We start from the raw sequence: 19,141 nt of genomic DNA, 5'->3' as shown, positions 1-19,141 counted from the left end.
GGTCTGACACTTGACCAGGCCGGAAACTTAGCCGTGTTGCACACTTACTCGGATCCAATACTTAGCCGGATCAGACACTCAGCCGGGTCAGACACTTAGCCGTATCAGACACTTAGCCGGGTCAGACACTCAGCCGGGTCAGACACTTACCCGGGTCAGACACTTAGCCGCAACAGACTCTTAGCTGGGTCTGAAAGTTAGCCAGGTCAGACACTGAGGTGAGTCAGACACTTATCCGGACCGGACACTTATCCGGGTCAGACACTTAGCCGGGTCAGACACTGAGCCGGGTCAGACACTTATCGGGATCAGACACTTACCCGGGTCAGACACTAAGCCGTGTCAGACACTTAGCCGGGTTGACACTTAGGCATGTCAGACACTTAGCCGGAACAGACTCTTAGCCGGGTCTGAAAGTTAGCCAGGTCAGACACTCAGCCGAATCAGACACTTATCCGGATCGGACACTTATCCGGGTCGGACACTTATCCGGGTCAGGCACTTAGCCGGGTCAGACACTGACCTGGGTCAGACACTGAGCTGGATAAGACACTGACCCGGGTCTGAAAGTTAGCCAGGTCAGACACTTTCCCGGGTCCAACACTTAGCTGAGTCAGACTTTTAGCCGGGTCGGCACTTGGCCGAGTCAGACACATAGCCGGATCAGTCATTTAGCCAGGTCAGACACTGAGCCGAGTCAGACACTTATCCGGATCGGACACTTATCCGGGTCAGACGCTTAGCCGGGTCAGACACTGACCTGGGTCAGACACTGACCCGGGTCTGAAAGTTAGCCAGGTCAGACACTGAGCCGAGCCAGACACTTATCCGGGTCGGACACAAGCCGTGTCAGACATTTAGCCGGGTCAGACACTTAGCCGGCTCAGACACTTAACCAGGTCCGAGGCTTAGCCGGATCTGACACTTAGCTGGGTCAGACACTTAGCCGGGTCTGACCCTTGGCCGGGCCGGAAACTTAGCCGTGTTGCACACTTACTCGGGTCAAACACTTGGCCGGGTCGGACGCATACCCGGGTCAGACACTCAGCCAGGTCTGACAGTTAGCCTAGTCAGACACTGAGCTGAGTCAGACAACTTTCCTGGGTCGGACACTTAGCCGAGCTGGACACAAAGCCATGTCAGGCACGTAGCCGGATCAGACACTTAGCTAGGTCAGACACTTTAACCGGGTCAGACACTTACCCGGGTCCAACACTTAGCCGGATCAGACTCTTAACCGGGTCATACACTTATCCGGTTTGGACCCTAAGCCGAGTTAGACACATAGTTGGGTCAGACACTTAGCTGGGTCCGATGCTTAGCCATGTCAGACACTTAGCCGGGTCAGACACTTAGCCAGGTTGGACTGTCAGCCTGTTTGGTCACTTAGCTGGGTCAGGCACCTAGCCAGGTCAGATATTTAGCCGGGTGAGAAACATAGCCCAGTCAGACACTCAGCCGGGTCAGACACTTAGCCGGGTCAGACACATAGCCGGGTCAGACACTCAGCCGAGTCAGACACTTAGCCAGGTCAGCACTTGGCCGAGGCAGACACATTGCCGGGTCAGACACTGAGCTGTGTCTGACACTGAGCCGGGTCAGACACATAGCTGTGTCGGACTCTTAGCCAGTTCGGACTCTTAGCCAGTTCGGACTCTTAGCCAATTCGGACACTTAGCAAAGTTGGGCACTTAGCTGGGTCAGGCACCTAGTGGGGTCAAACACTTAGCCGGGTCAGACACTCAGCCGGGTCTGACAGTTAGCCGGGTTAGTTACTGAGCCGAGTTGACACTTGGTCGAGTCAGACACTTTGCAGGGTTCAATGCTTAGCCAGGTCTGACTCTTAGCCAGGTCAGACACTTAGCCAGGTTCAGACATATATCCGGGTCAAACACTAAGCCGCGTCGGACACATAGCCGGGTCAGGCACCTAAGCCAGGTCAGATATTTAGCCAGGTGAGGAACATAGCCCGGTCAGACACTCAGCCGGGTCAGACACTTATCCGGGTCAGACACTTAGCCGAGTCAGACACTTATCCGGGTCAGACACATAGCCGGGCCAGACACTTAACCAGGTCTGATGCTTAGCCGGGTCTGACACTTAGACGGGTCAGGTATTTAGCCGGGTCTGACACATAACCGGGCCGGAAACTTAGCCGTATTGGACACTTACCCGGGTCCAACTCTTAACCGAGTCAGACACGTAGCCGGGTCAGACACTCAACCGAGACTGACAGCCTGGTCAGACACTGAGCCGATTCAGACACTTAGTGAGGTCAGACACTTAGCCAGGTCGGCACTTGGCTGAAGCAGACACATTGCCGGGACATACACTTAGCTGGGTCAGACTCTTAGCTGGGTTGACAATTAGCCAGGTTGACACTTGGCTGAGTCAGACACTTTGCAGGGTCAAACACTAAGCCAGGTCGAACATGTAGCCTGGTCAGACACTTAGCCGGGTCGACAATTAGCCGGGTCAGACACTTATCAAGTCACACTTTTAACCCGGCAGATTATTAACTGGGTAGACACTTGCCCGGTCAGACACTTAGCCAGTCGTGTGTTAACCGGTCAGTCTCTTAACCTGTCAGACACTTAATCGGTCAGGCTCTTACCAGATCAGACACTTAAGCGTTCAGACATTTAACTGGTGAGACACTTCCCGGGTCAGATTCTTAACCAGTCAGGCTCTTACCCGGTCAGATTCTTAACCAGTCAGGCTCTTACCCAGTCACTCTCTTAACCTGTCAGAATTTTAACCGGTCAGACACTTACCCTGTCAGGCTATTAACCGGTCAGATTCTTAAGCGGTCAGACACTTAACCAGTTAGTCACTCAGTTGGTCAGACACTTACCTGATCAGACTCTTAACCGGTCAGACACTGAACTGATCAGGCTCTTAACCGGTCAGACATTTAACTGGTCACACTCTTAAGCGGTCAGACTCTTCCCTCATCAGACTCTTAACTGGTCAGACTCATACCCGGTCAGACTCTTAACCGGTCAGACTCTTAACTGGTCAGGCACTTAACCGATCAGGCTCTTAGCTGGTCAGAGCTTTATCCGGTCAGACACTTAACCAGTCAGATACTTACCCGGTCATGCTTTTAACCAGTCAGGCTCTTAACTGGTCAGGCACTTAGCTGGTCAGACTCTTACCCATTCAGACTCTTAACCAGGCAGGAACTTACCCGTTCAGACTCTTACCTGGTCAGACTCTTAACAGATCAGTCTCTTAACTGCTCAAACAGCTACCCCATCAGGCTCTAAACCGGTCAGTCACTTACCCAGTCAGGCTCTTAACTGGTCAGGGTCTTATCCAGTCAGACACTTACCTGGTCAGACACTTACCCAGTCAGACACTTACCCGGTCTGTCACTTACCCAGTCAGACACTTACCCGGTCAGACACTTACCCAGTTAGGTATTTGCCCAGTAAGAGAATGGCTCGTGTTTTTGCACAGACTCTTCAGCTCTAACCTGGAGTCTGAGGTAAGCCTGATTGTCTACAAATAAGCGCAGGAATCACATGTTGAACAGCAGAAATAAGATAAAGATTAAAGATGAGCTTTATTTTTCATTTGTACTTTGAAACATGCAGTGAAATGCAGCGTTTTCGTCAAATCAAATCAGCCAAGATTGTTCTGACCAGCCCACAAGCGTCATCATGCTTCTAGTAACAATATACCAAGCCCACAACTCACTGACCCTAATCCATATGTCCTTGGAATGTGGGAGGAAACTGGAGCACCAGGAGCAAACCCACACGGTCATGGAGTGAACGTTCAGACTTCTTGCAGACAATGACGGCATTTGATCCCCTTTTCTTACAGCCAGGACAGTGAAGTGGTTGTGCTATCTGCTGCCATACCACACCACCCCCAAAGAAGGGAGTAAGAAAATTAAACAAGTTTGTACTTATATAAATCTTTTTACAAATCGGACTCCCTTTGAATATCCCACGAAGTGGAAAGAAACATCCAGCGGGAAGATCAGTAAGATTGTCATCGAGCCTGCTGGGAGTTTCAGTAGTTTATTTCAATGGATGGGAAATCAGACAGCTTTATTACTGGTGTGCGTTTCTCCTTTCTGCACTGTAATACAATGGCAGCATAGGGATGCTGCTGGTAGACCTGTTGCCTCACACCACCATTAATGCAAGTTCAAATGTGACCTCCAGTGCTGACAGTGTAGAGTTTGCATGTTCTCCCTGTGACCTTGCAGATTTCCTCCCACACCAATAACGTGCCAGCTGGGTGGTTACTTGTCCCCAGTACATTGCCTTTGGTGGTAGGTTTAGCATTCCCATAAATATGGGGAGAATTTATGGGAATGCTGGGAAAATAATATGAATTCGGGAAGGACCTGTGTGAATTTGGATGTTGGTCAGTGAGAAATAGGTTGGCTGAAGGTCATATGCTGTACAGTATCACTCCATGGTTCGAAACAATTAGGATCAGGGATGGCCACTCTGTCCCTCAAACCTGCTCTCCCATTCAATCTCCCGCATGGCTGGTTTGGTTGCAACTCAACTTTGCATTTCTGTCCAGCACATTCACCCTTCCCTGGTCATAAAAATACTCTGCTTCTTCACTCCTTTGAGGGAGTTCCAATGATTCAAAACCTCAAGAGAAAAATGTTTCACCTTATTTCTGTCTTAAATGGGTACCACCTTATTTATATATTATGACCTCCCGCCTCAATTCAAGATTCTTCCAAAAGACTTGCCACTTTCTCCACAGCAACTTTAAATTCCTCGGTGTTATTATTTCAGAGAACCTGTCCCAGGCCCAGCAAGTAAGTCCAATTACGAAGAAAGCACGGCACCACCTCTACTTCCTTAGGAGTTTGTGAAGATTCGGCATGACATATTAAACTTTGACAAACTCCTATAGGTGTGTAGTAGAGAGTATTTTGACTGGCTGCATCACGGCCTGGTGTAGAAACACCAACGCTGTAGAAACAGAATCAGAATCTGGTTTATTATCACTGACATGTGACGTGAAATGTGTCAACTTAGCAGCAGCAGTTCAATGCAATGCATGATCTATCAGACAGGGAAAAAATAATTATTATTATAAATAAAATAAAACATAATAAATAACAAGTAAACCATTTACGTACGTGAATAGATTTTTTTAAATGTGCAAAAACAGAAATACTGTATATTAAAAAAAAGTGAGGTAGTGTCCAAAGCTTCAATGTCCATTCAGGAATCGGATGGCAGAGGGGAAGAAGCTGTTCCTGAATTGCTGAGTGTGTACCTTCAGGCTTCTGTATCTCCTACCTGATGGTAACAGTGAGAACAGGGCATGCCCTGGAGGTCTTTAATAATGGATGCTGCCTTTCTGAGACACTTCTCCCTGAAGATGTCCTGGGTACTTTGTAGATTAGTGCCCAAGATGGAGCTGACTAGATTTACAACTTCCTGCAGCTTCTTTCCTACAAAAAGTAGCGAATACAGCCCAGTCCATCGGGGTAAAACCCTCCCACCATTGAGGACATCTACAGAAACATTGTCACAGGAAAGTAGCATCCATCATCAGGGACCCCCACCACCCAGGACATGCTCTCTTCTCACTGCTGCCATAGGAAGAAGGTACAGGAACCTCAGGACTCACCCCACCAGGTTCAGGAACAGTTATTACCCCCCAGCCATCAGGAAGAAGGTACAGGAGCCTCAGGACTCTCACCACCAGGTTCAGGAACAGTTATTACCCCACAACCATCAGGAAAAAGGTACAGGAGCCTCAGGACTCTCACCACCAGGTTCAGGAACAGTTATTACCCCTCAGCTATCAGGCTTTTGTACCAGAGGGAATAACTTCACTTCCCTCAACTTCACTTGCCCCATCACTGACATGTTTCCTCAACCTATAGACTCACTTTCAAGGACCCATCATCTCATTTCTCGATACTTATTGCTTGTTGATTTATTATTTCTTTCTTTTTGTATTTGCACAGTTTGTTGTCGTTTGCACACTGGTTGAATTCCCAAGTTGGAGCAGACTTTCATTGATTCTATTATGGCTATTATTCTATTGTTGATTTTTGAGTATGCCTGTAAGAAAATGAATTACAGTGCTGTATATGGTGGCATAGATGGTACTTTGATAGTCAATGTACTTTGACCTTTGAACTTTGACATACACATTGTCAAGAGCCCTAAGGATCATTTATGTTTCCAACAGAACACCACTCCTGCTGCTCATCTCCCTCATTTTCAAACCTAGCCCATCAATTCGATTTTCACTCAGCATTATAGAATGAATCAGGATGAAATTCAGGATTAATACAGTGACGTATATTGTGAAATCTGTTGTTTTGTGGTAGCAGTACATTACAATCATAATAATATAAAATATATAAATTACATTAAGTAGTGCAAAAAGGAGAGCAAATAAAGAGAAAGGGTAGTGAGGTAGTGATCATGGCCCATTCAGAACTCTGATGGCAAAGGGGAAGAAGCTGCTCTGAAAATGTTCCGTGTGTGTCTTCAGGCTCCCGTACCTCCTCACTGATGGTAGCAATGAGAAGAGGGCATGTCCTGGGTGATGGGGGTCCTTAATGATGGATGCCACTCTATTGAGGCATCACTCCCTGAAGATGTCCTGGATGCTGGGGAGGCTGGTGCCCATGATGGAGCTGGCTGAGTTTACAATTTTCTGCAGCGTTTTCCGATCCTGCGCCTTGGCCCTTCTTCCATGCCAAGCGGTGATGCAACCAGTTCGAATGCTCTCTGTGATACATCTGTAGAAATCTGCAAGAGTCTTTGCTGACATACCAAGTCTCTTCAAACACCAAATGAAATATAGCCACTGTTGTGCCTTCTTCGTAATTGCATATGTTGGGCCCAGAGGTATTAACACCCAGGAACTTGAAACTGCTCACCCTTTCCACTACTGATCTCTCAATGAGGACTGGTGTGTTTTCCCTCAACTTCCCCTTCCTGAAATCCACAATCAATTCCTTGGTTTTACTGTTGTTGAATGCAAGGTTGTTGCAAACCCACTTAATCATCTGATCTGCCTGAGTCCTGTATGCCTCCTCATCACCGTCTGAAATTTTGCCAACAATAACTGTGTCCACTTGAATAGCTGAATCCATTTACTAACATCTTAACATTTTACCTACCACAACTAAGTGCAAATAGAAAGACTTGTTTTAATAAAACCTGTCTTAAGCACTTTACAGTCAACAGCACAGCAAGTTCCTTTGAACAGTAAAAAAGAATTATTAAGGTGAACGCTGAGATGATTCATCAGTCATTGCTCCTCTGAAGCTTTGAATTTTAGTGCTTTTTTGAAAGTGGAACTGAACAAATTAGTGTTGAATAAAATAACTGTGAAAAGAATTATATCCATAGGATTTATTGACACCCTCACTTTATAAGCTGTGAGGAGTGGAAGTGGGCGACTCACAGTCCGAGTGTTTGAGCTTGTGCAACAGAGTTAGTCAGTAGGAAAGTCAGTCAAAAGCATGTGAAGCTAAACCAAGTCTACAGTGTATTAATATTTCAGTAATATTCAAGCAGTATTGTAAATATATTGTTTGATTTAGCATTCTTTGTTTACATAATTTATTATGGGTTATATGTAAAAGTACGAGAATGGTATACATCATCACGTCACCACGTCGTGTAAGTGCTTTACTAAAACAAGAGGGGAAAAAGGCTAAGCAGACAGATACTCTGGCTCCTGTGTTTTTCTTTCAATTAGTTTCTGGAGTTACAAAACATAACAAAGTGCAGGTTCAGAAAGTAACCAGAGAAACTGTTACTCTTTCCCTTGTTGCTGAATTGTCACTTCATTCTTAATATTCTTTTATCACGTTACTCATCTCAAATAACCTATGAAATTTATGCTTGATTCACTTTTTCCTGTGTTGCTACTTTGCGCTATAAGACTCTAATAAAGCAATTCTAACATTGTACAAAGGAACATATGAAATGGAGAAGGCCAATCTGTCCATCATGTCTGCTCTGCTATTCAACAAGACAGAGGCTGATCCAATTTTGGCCTCACCATCACCTCCTTCCTCTATTCCCACACCTCTTGATCCCCGTGTGTCTCAGCTGTCTCTTAATCTCGATGACCTGATCTGACTTTTTTCTGATACTTACCTCTAACACCTGTTTTCTGACTGTCACTCCTCAGCTCCTATGGAAAACTTCATTTTTCTGGTATTCTCTCCAGCTTTCTCACAAGCATTTATAAGACTCCTTTATTACTCTCTCCCTCTATTCAATGACTTGCAGTTTTACAAATAATCCCATTTCATCCAGTACATCAAATGTCATTGAACAGAATCCCACCAGCCCCATTGCGCTAGTCTTTTTCTCATAGTACTGCAAATTATTTTCTGTCCTGAGTCCCTTTTAATTCCCTTTTGAAGGCAGTGTCTCCTCACAGGCAGAGAATTCTTCACCATGCCTATTCTCTACCATAAAAAGGAGGAGGAAAAGATGGCGGTGTGACGCAGTGCACGCGGCCACTTCGGTGGTGATGTCTGTTACTTGTCAAGTAGGGGACGGTGCACAATTCTGATTTGATGGAGACAGACGTGAGAGTACGGAGGAACATCTGGAGAAACTTCTGAAATGCCCGCTTCGCTGCCGCTGTTTCTGTGTGATCTGGAATCTCCAGAGGAGAAGGCCCCGAATCCTGGGCTTTGCTTGTTTCGGCGGCCAGGGCAAGATTGAAGGCGCTCGGCAGAGGATGGCGCTCGGGTGGCTGTATCACACCGCTGGTCAGAGGCTCGAAGTTTTCGGATGGACGGACTCAGAGTCGGCTGTGTTCGGGTGCTTCCAATGCATCGGCAAGTTGTCGGTGCCTGGAGGTTTATGGCAGGGAGTTTCTCCCTTTTGCCGCCTGCTATCGGGACTTGAGACTTTTGTTCACCGTGCCCATGGTCTGTTCTTTATCAAATTATGGTATTCTTTTGCACTGCTGTAACTATATGTTATAATTATGTGGTTCTGTCAGTGTTAGTCTTTGGTTTGTCCTGTTTTTCTGCGATATCACTCTGGAGGAACATTGTATCATTTCTTAATGCATGCATGCATTTCTAAATGACAATAAATGAGGACTGAGTGTTCTCATAATCTAGAAGTGTTTCCTTTAATCTGTTTTGTATCTTTGGTCCTGAATTTGAAATCTGTGTACCCTGAGTCCCTGGCAGTGGATCTGGAGCCACTATGCAACAGTCTATCAAATCACATATTGAGCTTTCTGTCACAGCCATAAACAAACATCAGAGACTAACCAAACTTGTCACGTCTCCTTAATTCTGCAAGATGCTTGATGGCTTTCTGTAGTGGTTTTCAGTCTGGGGAGTAGGTACTACCACACAGTTTCAGTCACATTCACACTGTACGTCAAAGTAGATGAGGAGGACGTGTTTGTAGCATGAGTTCGGACTTTCAGAGTCACCGTTACACAGGGCTGTCAGCACAACCCGCCCATGTCAACCAGGTTGCCCAACTGAGTTAGTCGCATCTACCCATGTTTATCCCACCACCCTCTAAACCTTTCTGATCCATGTAGATATCTAACTGTTTTTGGACGGCACAGTAGTGTAGTGGTTAGCACATTAACAGCGACCTGAGTTCAATTCCCAGCACTGCCTGTAAGGAGCTTGTACCTTCTCCCTGTGACCGCGTGGGTATCCTCCAGCTTCCTCCCACAGTCCAAAGGTGTACCGGTTGGTAGGTTAATTGGTCATTGTAAATTGTCCCATGATTAGGCTAGGGTTAAATTGGGGGTTTGCTGGGTGGTGAAGGGCAGGAAGGGCCTATTTCGCAATCCATCTCAATAAGTAAACTAATTAATTGTCATAATGTAGCCATTTCTACCACTGCCTCTGCCAGCTTGTTCCATACGTGCACCACCCCCTGTGTGGAAAAAGTTGCCCCCCCCCATTAAACCTTTCCCCTCCCATTTTAAACTTATGCCCTTTAGTTTTGGAACCCCCTAAACTGGACAAAAGATTGTGGACATTCACCAATCATGATTTTATAGATCTGTAGAGTAGCGGTTCCCAACCATTTTTATGCCAATCATTGACCAAGGGGTCCGTGAACCCTAAGTTGGGGACCCTTGTTCTATGGGGAAACACCCTGTAGAATATGAACCCTTGGCCAGTAGCACCTCCCTAATTTCTTCTTCAGAAGTGGAACACCTAGCTTAAAGAGTGCATCTAATTTTTCTGACTATTGTTTATTTTAGAATACCAGCGAGTTGCTGTTTTATATATAGAACAATTATTAGTTGCAGGGGCTCAGTCCTTTATGCAAGAATTACCCTTAAGATTTATAAAAATGGATTCCTCCATGATTAATTATTCATTTTGTCTTCTCTTTTATATAATTTAACTTGCATTCACAAACAATGTGTCCATTAAAACAACATTGGTTAGTTAATAATCATATTATGCATAACAGCATGGCAACAAGAAGATTAAATATGGCACTGCTCACAATGAACAGATATGGCTGTATAAATATTTTCAAGATCTACTGTTGGCTGTGACAGTTCTCACATTCCAATGTTCTGCTCACAGTTGATGTAAATAATTGACAGAAGGCCAAAAATACTAGCTGTTGGTTCCTAACTCTGAAAAGGGAATAAACGGGGGGGGGGGGGCAGAGTGTAACATTTGCGTAAAGTTTGAACACTATTCATGTTAACTTTGTGAGCTGAATTCCCTCTTATAAGGGTAGATTGGCTCCTGACATTGAGTGCTGTCAGTGGGAACGCAGGTCTTCACAGAAGTGCAGACCATGCAAGTGTCTCTAGTGATGGGTGCTCTGTGTCCGGGAGTCAGACTTCCACCTGTCAGACTGTCTGTCTACCATTACCAGCTGACATAAGAATCTGATACTGGTGTATTTTCCCAGCATGCTCAAAGTGTCTTTTCTTTGCATGTTTTCTACTAAAGTCCCATAACAGACCAGTACTGCAACATATGGAATCTTCAAGGCATCAGAGCTTTCCTTCTTGTCAAGTTCAGATGTGGCAGCTTTAAAAGAGCCTGATCACCATTTTGCCTGATATTCTGGCCAAGTCTCTAACCCTCCACTTTGTCTTCAGATGGCCACAAGTTAAAGCGTAATGTTCAGCAATCTGGTGCAAGCAAGCTCGGAGAAAACTCACTAAAAGTTATAAAGAAAGAAACTTGGAACATTCTATTGATTAATTATAAAAGTATTTTAGTAAGCGTAGTAATTTTAGTAAGTGGTTTGAATGCTATCACCTCCTACAAAGCGAAACCAAGCGACATACTGTAGATGACAGCAAGATTTCGCTCAATGCCTGTGACTGTCAAAACAGGGAGGTACCTTCATAGACTTCCACAGCCCACGCTGACCGTGTGATTTCAGTCTCTGAGGGCAATATGAAGGCATCTTTCGGGAGGGAGAACCCATGGAAAACATCTGGCCCAGACACTGTAGCTGGCTGTGAGACACTGTAAGACCTGTGCCTTATCAACTGGCTGGAGCGTTAACTGATATATCAATTAACTTCAGCAGTCTGAAGTACTCATCTGATTCGAGCAGGCTTCAATTATACCAGTGCCTAAGAAGAACATGGCAATCTGACTCAATGATTATTGTCCAGTAGCACTTACATCCACTGTGATGGAGTGCTTTGAGAGGTGAGTGATGAAACATATCAACTCCTGCCTAAGAAGTGACTTGAATCTGCTCCAATTTGCCGACAATTGTAACAGATTAACAGCAAATGCCATTTCATTGGCTCTTCACTTATACTTTATTGTCGCCAAACAATTGGTACTAGAATGTACAATCATCACAATCGTTCCACTCAGTCCCGGAACATCCAGACAGTGAAGGTGCATGCATCACAATGCTCTTCATTGACTACAGCTCACCATTCGATAGTATCATCCCCTCAAAACTAATCATTAAGCTTCAAAACCTAGGCTCAATACCTGCTTGTGTAACTGGATCTGCGATTTCCTCAGTCAGTTCGGATTGGCAACAACATCTCCACAATCTCCATCAACACAGATGCACTCCCCTGCTCTACTCACTTTACACTTATGACTGTGTGGCTAAGCACAGCTGCAATGCCATTTTCAACTTTGCTGGCAACACCACTGCTGTAGGCCGGATCAAAGGAGGTGACGAATCAGCATATGGGAGAGAGATTGAAAATCTGGCTGATTGGTGCCACAACAACAGCCTCTCACTCAGTGTCAGCAAGACCAAGGAACAGATTATTGACTTCAGGAGGAAGAAACCAGAGGTCCATGAGTCAGTCCTCAGTAGGGGATCAATGGTGGAGAGAAACGGTAAATTCCTCAGTGTTATCATTACAGAGGATCTGCCCTGGGTCCAGCATGCAAGTGCAATCACAAAGAAAGCACAGCAATCGCTCTAATTTCTCAGAAGTTTGTGAAGGTTTGGCATGTCATCAAAAACTTTGACAAACTTCTATAGGTGTGCAGTAGAGAGTATACTGACTGGTTGCGTCATGGCCTGGTATGGAAACACCAATGCCCTTAATGGAAAATCCTATGAAAAGTATTGGGTACAGCCCAACCCATCATGGGTAAAGCCCTCCCCACCACTGAGGACATCTACACGGAGCACTGTTGCAACAAAGCGGCATCCATCAAGGACCATCAACACCCAGGTCATGCTCTCTTCTTGCTGCTGCCATCAGAAAGAAGTACAGGAGCCTCAGGACCCACACCAACAGGTTCAGGAACAATTAAACCCCCAACCATCAGGTTCTTGAAACAGAGAGGATAACTTCACTCTTCTTCACTCACCCCGTCACTGAACTGTTCCCACAACCTATGGACTCACTTTCAAGGTCTCTTTATTGCTTATTTATTACTATTTTTATGTTGTCTCAGCTCAAGCTGGTAAAACCTGAGATAGTGGCATAGTCAAGCATGCTCACTTCTCAATTGCTAGGAATTGAGCCTAAGCCTCATTGTTTAATGCTATTGTGTAGTGAGTGTGGGATGATACCAGTTGTAGACATGGGACAATGTACACCCTGTTCATATTTCATAGTCTTTCAATTTCCTCTTTTAATTCAGCATATTTCTGGTGCTTTTCAATTATTGACTTCTGTATGTTATGTGTGCTTGGAATGGCTATATCTAATAAGTAAGTTGTTCTTGCTTATTTATTCTGTATTATTATAACCAGCTGGTTATTATGGATTGTCCTATCTGTAATAACGGATCGGTGGCAATATAATTTGTAGGACTTTCAAAGTTCAAAAGTTCAAAGTAAAATCAGCGTACGTACAAATCACCACACAGAACCCTGAGATTCTTTTCCTGCAGAGCACCCTTTTCTATGGACTCACTCAGCTCCACTGTCACAGAGATCGTTACAGAAACTCTTTCCTTCCAAATGCAGTAGCTCATCTCTGTGCAGCAGGAGAACACACATCCTAGTACAAAAGCTTCTGCTTTGCTATTTCATACATTGTTATTGCACATTGGAAAAAATTATTATTGTGTATATTATTATTCTGTATTTTATTATTAGCTAACATTACGATTATTATATTTATTATTATTGTTAAGTATGTTTTTAAATGTTGCTGCTGCAACTAAATAATTTCTCACTAGGGATCAGTAAAGTAATTATTATTATTATTATACTTAGCCAATCTATAGAACAGTAACTGTTAACGGTGAACAAACTGCGCAAATGCAGATATAAGTAAATAGCAATAAGTAACAAGCATTAAGTTACAATATAACAGAGACCTTTGCTGACTATAGCTATCCCTTTTGTTCTAGAGGCTGATGGTTGAGGGGTAGTAATTGTTCTTGAACATGGTGGTGCAAGTCCTGAGGCTCTTGTATCTTCTACTTGATGGCAGAAGAGAGAAAAGAGCATGGCCAGGGTGGTGAGGATCTTTGATGATGGATGTTGGTTTTCTACGACAACATGTCATGGTTGGGAGGGTTTTATCTGTGATGTACTGTGCCAAATGCACTACCTTTTGTAGGATTTTCTGTTCAGAAGCATTGGTGTTCCCATACCAGGCAGTAATGCAGCCAGTCAGCACACTTTCCACCATTCATCTGTAGAAGTCTGCCAAGGTTTTCAGTGACATGCCAAATCTCTGCAGGCTCCTGAGAAAGTAGAGGTGCTGTTGTGCTGTCTTCACAATAATACTTACATGAAGGGTCCAGGACAGGTTCTCTGAGAGAGTGACACCCAGGGATTTAAAACTGGCTCTAAAGTGGGATCAGCCTGTATTTATACTAAGGTATCATGTCTTTTATGAGTTTGTATTTTAAAGCAAGATTTTTGTGAAGGAAGTTTGCCACTTGATCGTGCCTGTGTCAGTAATCAGATTGAGTAAAGCTGCTACAGGATCCTGTAATACGTTGGATTCTTTACGATTTCTTTTGACATTTTCTGCATTTATCATCTTGAATTTGTTGCTCTTTTATTACATATTTTTGATTTTTTTTTTGTGTCAACCACCTGGTTCTGTATTGCCACAAGGATCCCCTCTGTTTCTGGAAAGAGGTTTCCAACTCTCACGCAGGCATTCGACGTTTCATTGTTGACATCTAATCTGCTTAGAACACGGAGATGTCTTCTATGGAGGGTCATGCTCTTCCGTTAGTTAGCTTTTCTCAGTAGAATTAATTTCTTCATTCTTCTGGGTTGTGCTTTCATTTTAAGTTTAGTGGTGTGTACTTATCAGAATCGCACATGCTTGCGTGGTGCACCAAATCCTGCTTTCATTGATGAAAATATATCCTTGCAAGTTTTACCTGACTGTTGTATAAATTTTTGAAGTCTGTTATTCCTCTTCCTCCCTCTGTCCCAGGTAGTGTTAATCTAAGCGTGTTTGAGTGTACAAAGTGTTTTCTGAAGTTTTATTTTTCTTTACGAATTTTCCAGATCAGTTTCAGACCAAGGTATTAAGCCTTTTAAAAAGCACATTAATATTGGTAGAGCAGAAGTGTTTATTGCCTTTGTTATACTTTTACTATTGAGCTCTGGCAGATTTTCTTAAACTGTGAAGTAAATTATTATTATTTCTTCTTTTCTTTCTTTCTGTATTTGCAGAGTTTGTTGTCTTTTGGACACTGGTTATTTGTCCATCCTGTTGAGTGCACAAGAAGATGAATCTCAGGGTTATGCAGGTGCCATATATGTACTTTGATAATAAATTTATTTCAAACTTTGAACTTTGTCAGTCTTTTGGTGTCGTGTTTCATTGATTTCATTTCTGTGTTGTACTGTGAATGCCTGCAAGAAAACAAGTCTCAGGGTAGAATATAGAAACATAGAAACATAGAAAATAGGTGCAGGAGTAGGCCATTCAGCCCTTTGAGCCTGCATCGCCATTCAGTATGATCATGGCTGATCATCCAACTCAGAACCCTGTACCAGCCTTCCCTCCATACCCCCTGATCCCTTTAGCCACAAGGGCCATATCTAACTCCCTCTTAAATATAGCCAATGAACTGGCCTCAACTGTTTCCTGTGGCAGAGAATTCCACAGATTCACCACTCTCTATGTGAAGAAGTTTTTCCTCATCTCGGTCCTAAAAGGCTTCCCCTTTATCCTCAAACTGTGACCCCTCGTTCTGGACTTCCCCAACATCGGGAACAATCTTCCTGCATCTAGCCTGTCCAATCCCTTTAGGATTTTATACGTCTCAATAAGATCCCCCCTCAATCTTCTAAATTCCAACGGATATAAGCCTAGTCGATCCAATCTTTCATCATATGAAAGTCCTGCCATCCCAGGAATCAATCTGGTGAACCTTCTTTGTACTCCCTCTATGGCAAGGATGTCCTTCCTCAGATTAGGGACCAAAACTGCACACAATACTCCAGGTGTGGTCTCACCAAGGCCTTGTACAACTGCAGTAGTACCTCCCTGCTCCTGTACTCGAATCCTCTTGCTATGAATGAAAGTATACCATTCGCCTTTTTCACTGCCTGCTGTACCTGCATGCCCACTTTCAATGACTGGTGTATAATGACACCCAGGTCTCGTTGCACCTCCCCTTTTCCTAATCGGCCACCATTCAGATAATAATCTGTTTTCCTGTTTTTGCCACCAAAGTGGATAACCTCACATTTATCCACATTAAATTGCATCTGCCATGAATTTGCCCACTCACCTAACCTATCCAAGTCACCCTGTATCCTCTTAGCATCCTCCTCACGGCTAACACTGCCGCCCAGCTTCGTGTCATATGGTGACATATACATTCAATACTTTGATCATTAATTTACTTTGGATGCTGCAGTATTGGAGAATGATAGAGGATGATTGACAGACAAACATCGTGTAAAGTGATTTCAAGCACCCGTTCATTGTCTAATTGGCAGAGGTAGTCATGTTCCAGGAGCATGGGGGAGAGATAAGTGCACATTATGTGATAACATTTTCATGAATACGTGCAGAAAACAATGTGAAAACACACCCTGCTTTTTATTTACAGAGGAAAATCCTTCCCAGCTGGAGTAACTGGAGATGTACAGAGAAAGTGATCCAATTAACTTCTACTCTATTGCCCTGAGGCAGTAGAGAAAGTAACGCAGGTCTTCAAATACTCAGTATGAAGAAACTACTCTTTGGATCTTCAACGCTTGAAGTATATTTATCATCAAAATATGTATGCAGTACACCACCCTCAGGTTTGTCTTCCTGCAGAGAGCCACGAAATGAAGAAACACTATGGAACCTGTTCAAACAAAACATCAAACAGTCAATGGTTTAAACTTCCAGTTTAAGATGGTGCTGGTGAACCTCAGTGACTTCTAGCTGTTAGCTAATGAAACAAGGAAAACAACTAAATACTTTGTTAATCACACCTTTTCTGGCAAATGATCATTGCAAGTAATTTCCCTTTGGACTTGCAGGCAATTCGATATGGCAGAACTAAGACAAGGCAGGTGGTCTCTGAGAGCAAGGAAGACCTGAGGTTCAAGCGTTTTAAGCGCCATGCCGAATCAGAGGAGTCAGTTACAGGCTGAGCTGAGATGGCAGCGTCCAGGCCCTAGAGCATATCAAAATGATTGAACCCGATGTATGGACAGAGATTCAGGTGCCAGGCCAAATTGAAAAGGTCAGGCTGTCAGGGCCCAAGGTCAGGGATTGTTGCTCCACAACATAGCTCTGCACTGAACTATGTCGAACTATAGGACTCTCTGGACTACAGTTTACAACACTATTTGCTTGCAATTGTTGTTTGCATTATGTTTTTTTTCTCTGCATATTGGGTGTTCGACAGTCTTTTTTAAATGGGTTAAATAACATAGAATATTAAACATCCAACGGCAGAGTCCTTGAAGCAATCCAGGAATGCACAGTTCAGTTTATTTCAGTCCAGTTCAATTTAGTCCTGTGTCGTTTGTTTACTGCAGGCGGTGGCGCCAGTCTGCCTAAAATCATGCAAGATAACAGTAAGCAAAAAGAGTAACCAGCAACCAGAAACACACATAACATGAGATAAGTACTAGTCAATTACTTGTCATGTGATGCACTTACTGACCAATGGGATGTCTCACATCTGCATCTTTCTGTACATGTTTACTCGCAGCTGAAAAGAACCCACAAACTAGACAAAAGCTGAAGGAAAGCACAGAGGGCGGAGCTTAGGATGATGGCCCCTAACAGCGATTCCTTTGCTTGCATCTTCGGAACCAGCTCTATTTCCATCTTTAGTATCTTTTTTTTCCTTTCCAGGGTTCTTTTGAAGACCCTGACCTGGAGTTACATGCTAACTTTGCGGAACTAGGACCCGCTCTCAGGGCCTCATGACCGGCTGCTTTTCAATCTACCAAGGACGTGGCCTGGAAGAGGAGTACGCCTTCAGGGTGCTGGATTTTCGTGGCTCTGGAGGCGGGCAGATTCGAGGTCAGTGCCGCCGCCTGGTGTGTTGTGGGAGATGGAAGATCAAAAGCAGCGAGCTGGCTGTTGGCTGTGCGCCTAGAGACCCAAGATCTTTGGGCACAGGGCTCGGAAAAAGTGACACAGCAGACTTTTAACACCATAAATCGGCGATTTGTTTTGTTATGTCTCCCCTCTCGCAGTGAAATGGGGATACCTCTTTTTCCCTTATAACAGAGAGAGAGAGAGAGAGCCTGTGGTACGTCAAATTACCAGGTGAACGAGTAGTCTTTGGGGTACTGCAAGCCTGTGCCTTGATGATCTTCTGCATCTTTGCGGGCTCGGTGTGGGGTGCCGATGCTTTTTTTGCTGGTGGGAGAGGGGGGTCGTTGCTTTGCTGCTGCTTATGCATGGGAGGGGGGAGCTGGGGAAGCTTTGGGGTTCTAACATTTAACTGTCATTCATTCTTTGGAGCACTCCTCTGTTTTCGTGGCTGTTTGCAAAGGGTCTCAGTCGAAGCAAGCAGCTGAGAAGAAGGATGTGAAGAAATCGGGTAGAAAAAGTCTTTTTTTTAAACACCGCTCGGGGAGGAGGGTCTGCACCGCGCAAACGTGTGACATAGCGTGCCAAGGTTTAAAAACAGACCACCATATACAGCGGCCATCGTCGGAGTGGACTGAGTCAGAGTGGAACGGCTTTGGCTCAACAGGCTTCGACGAGAACAGGCAGAGACCAGGGTAGGTTCCGGTAAGTTTTTTGTTTAGATTGTTTAGTGCAGTGAGAATGCCAGGCAGGATGTTGGAATGCTCCTCTTGCAGGATGTGGGAAGACAGGGAGCCCTCCGGTGTCCCTGACAACGACACCTGCAAGAAGTGCATCCAGCTGCAGCTCCTAACAAACCGCGTTAGAGATCTGGAGCAGGAGCTGAATGACCTCCGGATCATTCGGGAGAATGAGGAGATTGTAGATAGTAGCTACAGGGAGGTAGTTATGCCAAAGGAGCAAAGCACAGGAAATTGGGTCACTGTCAGGCGAGGGAAGAAGAAAGGGCAGGCAGAGTGGCCATTCCCCTCAACAACAAGTATACCGTAGTGGTTACTGTTGGGGGGGGGATGAGTTACCTGGGACAAGCTGCGGCAGCTGGATCTCTGGCACTGAGTCTGGTTCTGCAGTGCAGAAGGGAGGGGGGAAAGAGGAGAGCGGTAGTGATAAGGGACTCGATAGTTAGAGGTACAGAAAGGAGATTCTGTGGTCATGACAGAGAATCCAGGATGGTTTG

The sequence above is a fragment of the Mobula birostris genome, chromosome 31 (assembly GCF_030028105.1).
Source record: "Mobula birostris isolate sMobBir1 chromosome 31, sMobBir1.hap1, whole genome shotgun sequence".
NCBI classification, from domain to species: Eukaryota; Metazoa; Chordata; class Chondrichthyes; order Myliobatiformes; family Myliobatidae; genus Mobula; species Mobula birostris.
Note: the sequence above shows the minus strand (reverse complement) of the source record.